Raw genomic sequence first — 12,994 nt, 5'->3', positions numbered from 1 at the left:
ATCAGCACCTGCCAATCGCCAAAGACCACTGACAGGGGAGAGACCTGTATGTAAACAACACAGGGCAATACAAAGTAGTATGCTTACATAGTAAAGCACACTGTAAAACACACACAGCACACAGTTAACCCTTTGATTGACCCAGATGTTAACCCCTTCCTGCCCAGTGCTATTAGTACAGTGCATGACCACGCAATTGTCAGTTAAAGTAAAGCAGCGCGGTATCGCAAAAAAATGGCCTGGTCAGGAAGAAGGGGTAAATCCTTTGGAGGGAAAGTGGTTAAGAGATCTTTCAGATTTAAGTATGTATACTTTCAAGTAAATGACTTTTTGGTTCTGAAGAAGCTGAGCCACAACAAAACGCATCGACTACGTCATCGGACGCATTTTATATTCAAGAAATATATTTGCTTTTTATTAGCACTATTTACTGTATTGGTGTCACTGGGGATGTCAGTGGCAGTTCCCACCCAGTGTCAGAATGCCCACCGTAGTCCCGCAATAAGTCGCTAAATGCCGCCATTACTAAAAAAAAAGAAAACAAAATCCCAGTTTATATACTGCCATTTGTAAACCCTATAACTTTCACTTAAACCAATTAATTTACACGTACTGGGATTTTTTATTTTTTTTGCAAAGACATGATGCAGAATACATTTTGTCCTAAATATAGGAAGAAATTAGATTTTTAAATTTTTTTTACTGGATATGTTTTATAGCAAAAAGTCAAAAATAGTGTTTTTTTTTTTCAAAATTGTCAGTAGTTTTTGTTTATAGCACAAAAAATAAAAAACACAGGCGATCAAATGCCACTGAATAAAAGCTCCATTTGTGTGGAAAAAGGACGTAAATTTCATTTGGGTGCAGCGTTGCATGACCATGCAATGAATAGGAAAGAGAATGACAGGACAGGGGGCGCCATCATCTAAGTGCTCTTGAATAAGAAAGAGAAGGACAGGACAGGGGGCGCCACCATATAAGTGCTCTTGAATAGGAAAGATAATGACAGGACGGGGGAGCCATCATCTAAGTGCTCTTGAATAGGAAAGAGAAGGACAGAACGGGGGGCGCCATCATCTAAGTGCTCTTGAATAAGAAAGAGAAGGACAGGACCGGGGGGCGCCACCATCTAAGTACTCTTGAATAGGAAAAAGAATGACAGGACGGGGGAGCCATCATCTAAGTGCTCTTGAATAGGAAAGAGAATGACAGAACGGGGGGCGCCATCATCTAAGTGCTCTTGAATAAGAAAGAGAAGGACAGGACCGGGGGGCGCCACCATCTAAGTACTCTTGAATAGGAAAGAGAATGACAGGACAGGGGGCGCCACCATCTAAGTGCTCTTGAATAGGAAAATGACAGGACGGGGGCGCCATCATCTAAGTGCTCTTGAATAAGAAAGAGAATGACAGGACAGGAGCGCCACCATCTAAGTGCTCTTGAATAGGAAAGAGAATGACAGGATGGGGGGCGCCTCCATATAAATGTTCTTGAATAGGAAAGAGAATAACAGGACAGGGGATGCCACCATCTAAGTGCTCTTGAATAGGAAAGAGAATGACAGGACGGGGGGCGCCACCATCTAAGTGCTCTTGAATAGGAAAGAGAATGACAGGACGGGGGGCGCCACCATCTAAGTGCTCTTGAATAGGAAAGAGAATGACAGGACGGGGGGCGCCACCATCTAAGTGCTCTTGAATAGGAAAGAGAATGACAGGACGGGGGGCGCCACCATCTAAGTGCTCTTGAATAGGAAAGAGAATGACAGGACGGGGGGCGCCACCATCTAAGTGCTCTTGAATAGGAAAGATAATGACAGGATGGGGGGCGCCACCATCTAAGTGCTCTTGAATAGGAAAGAGAATAACAGGACGGGGGGCGCCACCATCTAAGTGCTCTTGAATAGGAAAGAGAATGACAGGACGGGGGCGCCTCCATATAAGTGTTCTTGAATAGGAAAGAGAATAACAGGACGGGGGGCGCCACCATATAAGTGCTCTTGAAAAGGAAAGAGAATAACAGGACGGGGGGCGCCTCCATATAAGTGTTCTTGAATAGGAAAGAGAATAACAGGATGGGGGGCGCCACCATATAAGTGCTCTTGAAAAGGAAAGAGAATGACAGAACGGGGGGCACCACCATCTACAGCAAGTGCTCTTGAATAAGAAGAGAATGACAGGACGGGGGGCGCCACCATCTAAGTGTAGTATTTTATTAAAACAATTAGATAAAACCAATACGCACTCACTTGATTCAAGATATTGTTTGGACACGTCAATAGTCACACAGATGTCTGCAGAGATGCAGGAAGCTGCTGGGTATCTGGAACTCTGTAGGAACTGTCATGGAAATTTTGTATTGTTGGTCGAACTTTAAATGTGTCATATATTCGTGTTATTCATATGTCTCTCGTGTGGCTTAATTAAAGCTCTGAAGGCTGCAATTGGGCCATGCACATGTACAATGTATGTATTACAGTACTCAGCTTGGTAATGGATGAGATGGCAGATCTGCGCTTATAGACCGGCATGTATACCACCACGGCATTCCATGCGAATGCTGCTGTCAGTAGCACGCGGGCCTGTATCCACATATCAGCAGCATGGTACCACGTGGGCTTCATAACGCAATGCGCAAGCGGTGTGAACTCCACGTGTAGGCTTATGCATATCTTACAACCCATTACTAATCTGAACTGTACCTTGGATGGATGTGTTTTAATAAAGATCGTATCGGGCCCATCCAGGTACAGACTGATATTTTTAGGAGATGCTTGTGCAGAGAATTTTACATACCAATAGAAGCTAGTAGGACAGGAAATATGACCTCAGATGGCTCATAGGGGGGAAGGGGAGGAAGTCTGCTGACCTCAGAAGACTCATGGGGGAGGACCAGTGATAGATAATAGCAAAGGCTATGCTCCAATTGGAATGTACATCCTCTGTATAGGCAATCCCCATTGCATTGTTCGGTGGGAGGGGATTGACTTTATTCATGTGGGGGGCATGTGTGTATTTTTAATAAAACAGAGAGCTGGGTCTAAAATCAGCCCTTATGTGAGTTGCAACAGCATCCTGAGTGTCGTTTGATCATTCTAGGGTAACGGAGCTCCACCCCCACATTTCAACAGAACCAAAGTATTTGGATGGGCAGGAATCGTGTAATTTAGCTGCAGTCGTGGTAAGCGAGATTCACACAGCTTTATGGGGGATTTCTGCGCATCCAACTGCGAGTACTCACGGTAAGGAGAAATTCGTTAAAGCGAATTTCCAAGACAGTTTGGCGAGCCTGGTGGATACTAACGCGTATTCTTGCGTAGCTAACCAAGAACGAGGGGGGGAATGAACTATCATGAACTAGCAAAAAGTATGCCGGCACATTTCAGGTCTCTCTGCCATTAAGAGGATCGCTTTTTGCGTGTTCGTGTGGCTGATTTCGCTCTCTGTTAGCTAACAAGAAATACCGCTTGGCAAGGACCTCATTTTTTGTCCTAAACTCTTGATTTGTTGGTGAAAGACGAGGGTTTGTCTCTGCTGAGAGCAGCAGGGGGGTGGGTTTGGTTGGCTGGATTTGGTCAAGTTTAAAAATCTTCCAACCAAAAATTAAACGGGTATATGTTTTAGTGGGTAAAAGTTGTTGCATTGTGTTAGGTAAGTATTTGTGGGTTGTAGGTACTGTGGTAATTGCTCTACCCCCTCCACGTGAGGTAATTATTACAGTGCTGAAAGGCTTAGGTTAATTGTTAACTGTTGTAAGATCTGTGTTATGTGGTCTGTACAATGTTTTGTGGTACTACTGCTCCCAGCAAGCATGCAGCAGGGGGTCCTTTCTGTTACATGTGCATGTTAGTGTGATATGTTGGTGTTTTATGTCCGTTCTGTGATTGTGCCCAAATTGTGTTGTATGTGTACTTCATATTGTTGTGTAATTGTCCAGTGTATGTTCTGTCTAAAAGTCTGTTTTATGTAAGAGGCAATTTTGAGGCAATTTTGAGGCTAGAGTCTGCCGTGTGTTTCCCTGTGGGGGGCCATTCTAGTGTTACCATGTGCTTCCCTGTGGGGGGTCATTCTAGTATCTACCATGTGCTTCCCTGTGGGGGGTCATTTTCTTGACTAAACCACATGGACTCCTTTTGTTTGGTGGCCATTTTGTTGACTACCATATGTGCAGTAATCTCTATGCAATGTGCATGAAGTTTCCTATATGCATTTGACCCATATTGTGCTTTTAATCCAAATTTTTTACAGTTTCATTTGTTTGCTTTTAGCTTTAAATTTGCGTATTGCCAGCCAATTTAAAGTGTATTAAGCGAGTTTTCCCTTCACGTGTTCCACATTTAATGAGCGCGGTGTAGTCTGGGTTTTTGCACATAGATTTCTTGTATAGTGATTATGTTTTTCTTGTGTTTTTCCTGTTAAAAGTAGTTCCTTATTGTAAAGCGGGTTTGTTTTAAGCTGCTGTGTCGCGTGTTTCACGTCCAGCAGACTTTTTGTGTAAACGGTTCTAGGTGGTTGCAGTAAAGATTGCGTGTATAACGTGGATCGTTTAGCGGTGCTGATAGGAGTGATTTTTGCGTCAGCAACAAGGTTACTTTTGGCGCAGTTTTTCGGTTTACCTCTGTGTAATTGTTTTACTGTGAAACGTCCCGTGTTTTTCATAAGGATCCACTTTGTCCTTTTTAACAGTTTTTCAGGTTGAAAAAGGGTTTTTCTGTGTGTATTAGGAAAGTTTTTTTTCTTTACACAAATTTCCTAAAGGTCAGTTAGCAGGTTTCTGCCCAACCAGTGACCCCTAAGTAACATCCAAGAACCCCTCTTTTTGTTTTGACTTGTGTTAGCTACTGTGTGCAGGGAGAGAAAAGCCACTTTCATCATTGTGCGGTGTGGCCTGCCAAACACAGTGGGTGATGAGAACCACATAAATTACGCTGTGGGAGTGGGCGGTCCAGGGAAGTAACGCTTAGCCTGGTCACCACAAACACTTCGGGTGGTCAGGATCACACAAATTGCGCTGTGGGAGTGGGAGGTGTGCTCTCAGTCTGACCGCCACTTGATGCGCTTCGGGTGATCGATAAGTATCACATAAATTACGCTGTGCTGGGAAAGTGGTGGAATCAGGCCTCTCGGTAGGATCCCACCGAGTGCTCCAGAGGGTAAACAGGTACCCGGACGCGGGATATATACCAGTGACTAGTCACGATGGGCAGTAGTCAGTCCATGAAGAGAGAGGGGGAAGCAGCCCTCTTCAGGGTAAGGACAGCTGCACAACTGATGAAGGTGAGTTTGGGGGGGAAGTCTACAGAACCCCTCAAAAGGTGGAATAAATGGTCGAAGGGTACCAGATGGGAAATTCCCCGGGAAGGTACATTTGACGCATGGAGGTGGGAAAAATTCATCTCTGAATTTGAACCACGGATGCAGGCGTCAGAACTAGAGATCGCACAGCTATGGCTTCACAGGTCAATCCGATTAGGGAAGCAGGGCATACATAAACTGGTGTCTGTCCGGAAGAACCAGGTGATGTATACCTGGCCTCCAGAGGGAATAAAACAGGAGGATCTGGTGTCAGAGGTGGAGGAAGCTCTTTCAGGGCTGACTCTACTAAGGCAGGCAGGATCAGGGTCTGCTGGGGTTCCCCAACAACCAACAGTGGCTGAGATAAGTATAACTGCACCTGTCTCTTCTGTTAGTGACGTCACTCTTGACATACCTTCTGTGTCTTCTGTCTCTATGCCTCAGCCTCTGCCTCTACCTCTCCCTTCTCCCTGCTTCACCCCAGCTCCTTCTGTTTCCAACTATGAAGCCTACTCAACAACCGATTTGCAGACTATCTGTGAATCAAGGGGAATAGACACCCGGTTAAAAAACAGGGCGGATTGCATCAAAGCGCTACGAACCACTGATCAGACCCCTGCCCCCCAGCTATACCCTGATCTGAGGGACCTCAAACCTGAAGGTGCAGTAAGCGAGGTGGTTAATCTAAGCCCACCGATGAAGCTGGGCCAGCCCTTGCACTCTTCCCGGACCGAGGCCTATCCAGTCAGGGTGCAGCAATTTGAAGGTCCTCCCAATACACAGGGGGAGCGGACTTTAGGGGAACGGGTAGTTTGGCATGTCCCCTTCACCCCGGCAGAGATCCGCATTATTCTGGCTGAGCTCCCGGACTATCGAGTCAATCCGAGAGGATTTGCTCGAATGTTTGGACAAAACCAGTTCAGCTATGGTATGAGTGGGTCAGATTGTGCGCAGATCCTGCGGGCAAAGGTGGGCATGGAAGTGGCCAGTACAGTGATTGCAGGGTGCTCTATAACCACGCATGAGGAGATGACTTCAGGGGGCAAAGAGTTCTGTACACAGCTAAAGGCAAAGCTTCCAGAAATGTATGGTGCTACCTCTACTACGGACATGATGAAGCTCACCCAGGGTCCTAATGAGGAAAGCGCCTGCTTCTGGCGCCGTCTCAAGCAGACGGCACTGGATGCGGATCTGGAAGTTGGACCTGATGCTCCAACTGAAGGGGTAAAGGTGACCGCGACGCACATTCTGTTGCGGGCCAAATTTTTGGAAGGCATCGATACTAAAATTCGGGAAAGGCTGGTTCTGGCCCGACCCGAATATAATGAGATGTCTATCCCTGCTATCCTTTCCACTCTTGCGGCAATAGAGAGGGAAATGGATAGAAGAAAACAAGACAAGGCCAAAGTTCTTATGTCCCAGACCCCACACGAAAAACCAAGGGATCTGGGTCACAGGAAGGATAGGCCCCCACCCAGGTGCTTCCAGTGCCACCAAACGGGGCACATGAGGAGGAGCTGTCCCCAATTACCTAAAGGTCGGTGGCAGTTCATTCCTGATGAGTCCTCCGCCCCTATGACCACCATGGTAAGTAACTCCTATGAATTCTCATAGGAAGTTGACAAATCGGTGTCGGCCCAGATCCATCTTTTTCTAGAGGAATTAAAATATCCCCTTCCTTGCCTCACTGACACCGGTGCAGCAAGAACGGTCCTGCGAAAACAGGACATCCAAGGCAAGGTACCCCTCTCAGGGGAAAACCCTCCTAACCCCTACTAACCTCACTATCAAACGATGCACTATTCTTAACCCAGCTTCTCTTCTTCCTGTGTCGGAAGATGAGAAGGGGGGGGGAGGACAACAATGACAGTGCTGAATTTTGCAACACGACTAACAATACTAACACCTCTTCTGCTAACATGTCTTCTTTGTCCACTACTAACCTCTCTTCCAAAGGACACGACTGCATCTCTTTGGTGGAACTGGAGTCAGCGGCGACACACCCCATATCACCCCGAGAGTAGCGGTAAGGTTGAACGTCTTCCGATACCCAAAAACCTTGGCCTGAGTGTCTCCCCATTGCCCCCTATTCCATCCGGAATGCCCCTCGGCAACCACATGGGCTGTCACCCTACGAGGTGTTGTTTGGGGGACCTCCCAAAACAGGGTTGTACTTTCCTCAACAGTTGTCATCTTTGCATTCACAGCTTACAGGTTATGTGCAATCTCTGCAACGGGAGCTGCAGAAGATACACCATCGGGTTCGCGAATCGCTCCCCGATCCAAATACAATAACAGGTGTTCTTTCTATTGAGCCAGGTGATTGGGTCGTCCTAAAGAAACATCAAAGAACCGGACTCGAGCCACGGTTCACTGGACCATACCAAGTCCAGCTGACGACACCTACCTCACTCAAAATCGAGGGACGAGACAACTGGGTGCACGCAAGCCACTGCAAGAAGCTTTTCAGCTACACCAGAGAATGAGGGGTGTCATTTTCCTTTTTCTTTTTGTTTGTATGTCATACATGTGTGTGAACGGAGGAAAAGACGGCAGATACCCCAACCTTTTATTTAAAATGCACCTGCGTTTAGCCAGAACCGCCAACAAAACCAACTGTTGGGTATGCTCTAAGCCCCCACCCAGTCATCACATGTCCGCAATGGCCGCTGTTCATGCCCTATATGACATCCGCGTCGGCATGAAAAAGCAAGGGACCCCTGGTCAGCCCCCACGTAGACATTTGTCGGTAGAACTTAATGACACATTTTTAGCAGGTAACATCAGTTTCAGCACCAATATTAGCTCTAGCTCCTGTAGGACCCTCGTCAGTCCATTATGGGTAACTGGACAGCTAGGCAGCCCTCAGGTGTGCTTTAACATCAGCTTTGGCACAGGTAACAAGTTTGTTGGGACTACCACCTGCGAGGGAGGTATAACTGTCAATCTGACTAACCAGACTTCCTTTCTGAGTAACCACACTGACCGACCAGACCACGTGTGTTGGAAGGACGGATGTGATGTGCAGACTGAGGGAGCAATCCCCCAGTCTGTGCAACTGTTGCTCAGTGCCAGAGGCCGAACGAGGAACTCTTCCTGCTCTGCTCTGACAGGTCCATACTATTTTCTGTGTGGTTCGGCAGCCTATAGAACATTTCCCCAGAACGCGAAAGGTTCGTGTGCCCTCATAAAGCTAGTCCCCGCATCCTATGTAGTGATGGATCATGAAGAGTTGATGGTCCACAAGAAGGTAAGGATGGCAGGGAGAGTTCGCAGAGAGCTGTTCTCTGAGGGCGACCAGGCATGGGCTTGGTTCCCCTCATGGACAGGATGGGGAATAGAACTTATGAAGCGCCTGAACAATTTTTCTGTCATCGCGGATAGTATGTTTAACGAGACCGTAGAGGCTGTCAGAGAAATTGCCCAAGAACAACGGCAGATGGGAATTTTAGTGCTTCAGGAGAAGATGGCCCTTGATTACCTTTTAGCCGCCAAAGGGGGGTTCTGTGAGTTCATCGGAGAGGATTGTTGTACTTGGATAGAAGACACCGATGACAAGGTCCAGGCCCATATGGACAAAGTTAGTGAACTACAGGGAAAAGCTAGAGCTATAGCTAGTGAGGGTTGGAATCCGTTCAAGGGTTTGGGAGGATTGGGAGATTTCCTGTTCTCCATCGGATCTTGGTTGAAGGAAGTGGGAGTGTATATCCTGATGCTTCTCTTTTTCATCTGCCTTTTATATGCCGCGGTGAGATGTTCCTGTTGCCTCATCGACCGTGTAAGCCAAGCTCGGGCAGACGACCACATCTCCATGCCCGCTCCTGGGATCCCACTCCAACCACTGATCAGAGGAAGACCTCACCAACCATCCACCTTCTCTACAGATTACGTCCTGGCTTCCCTCTAATTTATCTCTCTGAAGACCACATTCTCCAAGACCTTCAAGCAAGCTTGAAGCCTCATCATGGTTTGTGTCTGCGATTTGGAAGCCGTCTGGGTCGAGACCAGCCTTGTGTGGCCCCGTCTGCAGGGGCAATTTGAGAATCTATTGCTGGATCTCCCCAGACCACCGTGGGATCACAAGCTTTATTCATACCACAAGTCTGTTTGTGGTTTTTGCAAGAGCCTTCCTGTAGTGAAGGTTCCAACGCTCTTGAGGATCATCGCTTCAATCAAGCCTGTTTGCGTTGAGTCTGCGTCGGGTCTTGTTGTTTCAGGTACCCCGTGGAGCTTTATTCTCAGGGACAACTACAGGAACTCTTTGAAGTTTGAGACTACACCCATCAAGCTGAAGAAGATCAAGAAGGGACACGAGGAGAATATGATAAAACAGGAGGGAATGTCATGGAAATTTTGTATTGTTGGTCGAACTTTAAATGTGTCATATATTCGTGTTATTCATATGTCTCTCGTGTGGCTTAATTAAAGCTCTGAAGGCTGCAATTGGGCCATGCGCATGTACAATGTATGTATTACAGTACTCAGCTTGGTAATGGATGAGATGGCAGATCTGCGCTTATAGACCGGCATGTATACCACCACGGCATTCCATGCGAATGCTGCTGTCAGTAGCACGCGGGCCTGTATCCACATATCAGCAGCATGGTACCACGTGGGCTTCATAACGCAATGCGCAAGCGGTGTGAACTCCACGTGTAGGCTTATGCATATCTTACAACCCATTACTAATCTGAACTGTACCTTGGATGGATGTGTTTTAATAAAGATCGTATCGGGCCCATCCAGGTACAGACTGATATTTTTAGGAGATGCTTGTGCAGAGAATTTTACATACCAATAGAAGCTAGTAGGACAGGAAATATGACCTCAGATGGCTCATAGGGGGGAAGGGGAGGAAGTCTGCTGACCTCAGAAGACTCATGGGGGAGGACCAGTGATAGATAATAGCAAAGGCTATGCTCCAATTGGAATGTACATCCTCTGTATAGGCAATCCCCATTGCATTGTTCGGTGGGAGGGGATTGACTTTATTCATGTGGGGGGCATGTGTGTATTTTTAATAAAACAGAGAGCTGGGTCTAAAATCAGCCCTTATGTGAGTTGCAACAGCATCCTGAGTGTCGTTTGATCATTCTAGGGTAACGGAGCTCCACCCCCACATTTCAACAGAACCAAAGTATTTGGATGGGCAGGAATCGTGTAATTTAGCTGCAGTCGTGGTAAGCGAGATTCACACAGCTTTATGGGGGATTTCTGCGCATCCAACTGCGAGTACTCACGGTAAGGAGAAATTCGTTAAAGCGAATTTCCAAGACAGAACCAGCATGGAATGTACAAGGTATGTGGGACCACCACAGGATTCACTACCTAGTTGCCAATATCCCAGAGGTATAGAAATGTTCCCCATGTATAATGTACCTTCCATTTTCATGAAAGGTCCAAATAAAATGAAGCTTTTGTAAAACAATTATATCCAGCTACATTTAGAAAAAATGCCATGTGAAAACACACACAGCCTGTTATTGCTGTAGTGCATGTAGACCGGAACAGGTTGTAGCGAGATCACAGGACATCAACAAAGGATATATAATAATATATAGTGTTGGGCTTGATGTTCAAGTCGAACATAAGTTCAGCTCGAACATTGGCCGTTCGTGTGTTCGGCAGGCTATTCGCCCACCGAGCCCCACAATGCACAGCGCCCTGACAGTGCATTGTGTTTGGCCAAAGCAATGCACCTGACCACAGGGTTATCCCGCCCCTTTGTGACGTCATCACAGTTTTTAAGGACAGTCATCCAACACAGCTGTCAGACGGAGGGAGCCACTATGGAGAGTGGAGAATTTTTTTTCTTTTGAAGGTCGGAGGTGGTGGTGGGCATCATGATTCATGTTGGATCTGCTTGGAGAGACATTTTTAACATTTTTGTTTTCAACCCCTCACCTACAGGGCACTTATACCCCCTTCCTGTCCAGGCCAATTTCCAGCTTTCAGCGCTGTCACACTTTGAATGACAATTGCGCGGTCATGCAACACTGTACCCATATGAAATTTTTATCATTTTTTTGAGACAGATAAAGCTTTATTTTGGTGGTATTTAACCATTTCAATACCGGGCAATTTTACACCTTCCTGCCCAGGCCAGTTTTCACGTTTCAGCGCTCTCACAATTTGAATGACAATTGCGCGGTCATACAACATTGTACCCAAACAAAAATTTTATCATTTTCTTCACACAACTATAGCTTTCTTTTGGTGGTATTTAATCACCGCTGGGGTTTTTATTTTTTGTTAAATTAACAAAGAAAGACCAAACATTTTGAAAAAAAACACGTTTTTCTTTGTTTCTGTTATAAAAGTTTGCAAATAAAGAATTGTTCTTCATAAATTTAGGCCGAGATGTATTCTGCTACATGTCTTTGGTGAAAATAACCCAAATTAGGATGTATTTTTTAGTTTGTAGGAAAGTTATAGAGTTCACAAACTATGGTATAGATCTGAATATTGATCAATCCTGAAGTACTGACAGCCAATCTAATTTCTTGAGGTCCAAGAATGTCAGAATAGTACAGATATCCCCAAATGTCAGGACAGTACAGATATCCCCCAAATGTCAGAACAGTACAGATATCCCCCAAATGTCAGAACAGTACAGATATCCCCCAAATGTCAGAACAGTACAAACATCCCCCAAATGTCAGAACAGTACAGATATCCCCCAAATGTCAGAACAGTACAGATATCCCCCAAATGTCAGGACAGTACAGATATCCCCCAAATGACCCCTTTTTGCAGAGTAGACAGTCCTACGTACTTCATAAGAGGAATGGCGAGTTTTTTGAAGTTGTATTTTTTTTGTCATAATTTTTCGGAAAATTAAAAAAATTATTTTCACTATTTTTTTTTACATACTGTCACCAGTGCAGTACAGCGTCATCATATAACTGGCATGGTGGTGATCAGGGACACTGACTGGTGACAGTATGAAAAAAAAATATATATATATTTTTTTTTTGTATTTTTTTATTTTTTTAAATTTTTTATTACATTTTTTTTAAGATTTGTTTTTCATATTTTACTATGACCAAAGTAGTACAATGTTACCATAGTAACATTGTACTGCTTTGGGGAAGTGATCAGTATTTTTTTTTTTTTTTTACACAATTTGCTTATAGCAAAGAATTACTTTGCTATAAGCAAGCATTTACTTGAATGACATCGATTCATTCAGGGGTTTTTTTGTTTTGTTTTTTTGTGCTTAGCTGTGATTTGGCCATAGCTAATCACATGACATGTGCATGTGACCTGCTGTGATCATTCACAGCTAGGCACTAGTATACAATGGATGGCATGAATGAAGCCATCCATTGTATACAACTGTCATGTGACCTGCTGTGATTGGTCAAGTTGGAAAAAGATCGGCCGATGTTGCTGATCGGCCGATTTTCGCGGCAATTATGGGCAAATCGGCCGATCTTTTTACCAATAGAAAAATCTGCGCATGAGCAGTGACCTGCAAGAGGAAGACAAAAAGAAGAAGAAAAAGAAGAAGAAGAAGAGGATGAAGAAGAGGATGAAGAAGAGGAAGAGGATGAAGAAGAGGAAGAAGAGGAAGAAGAAGAGGAAGAAGAGGAAGAAGAAGAGGAAGAAGAAGAAGAGGATGAAGAAGAAGAAGAATTCCAGTCCGGCAAAAAGTGTCCCTGCAGAGAGCTCCGCTATTTCTTTGAGATTTATAGCGG

Source organism: Staurois parvus, unplaced genomic scaffold, assembly GCF_062004578.1.
Source record: "Staurois parvus isolate SC_StPar_1 unplaced genomic scaffold, SC_StPar_1.0 ptg001352l, whole genome shotgun sequence".
Classification (NCBI taxonomy): Eukaryota; Metazoa; Chordata; class Amphibia; order Anura; family Ranidae; genus Staurois; species Staurois parvus.
This window is presented reverse-complemented; position numbering follows the sequence as displayed.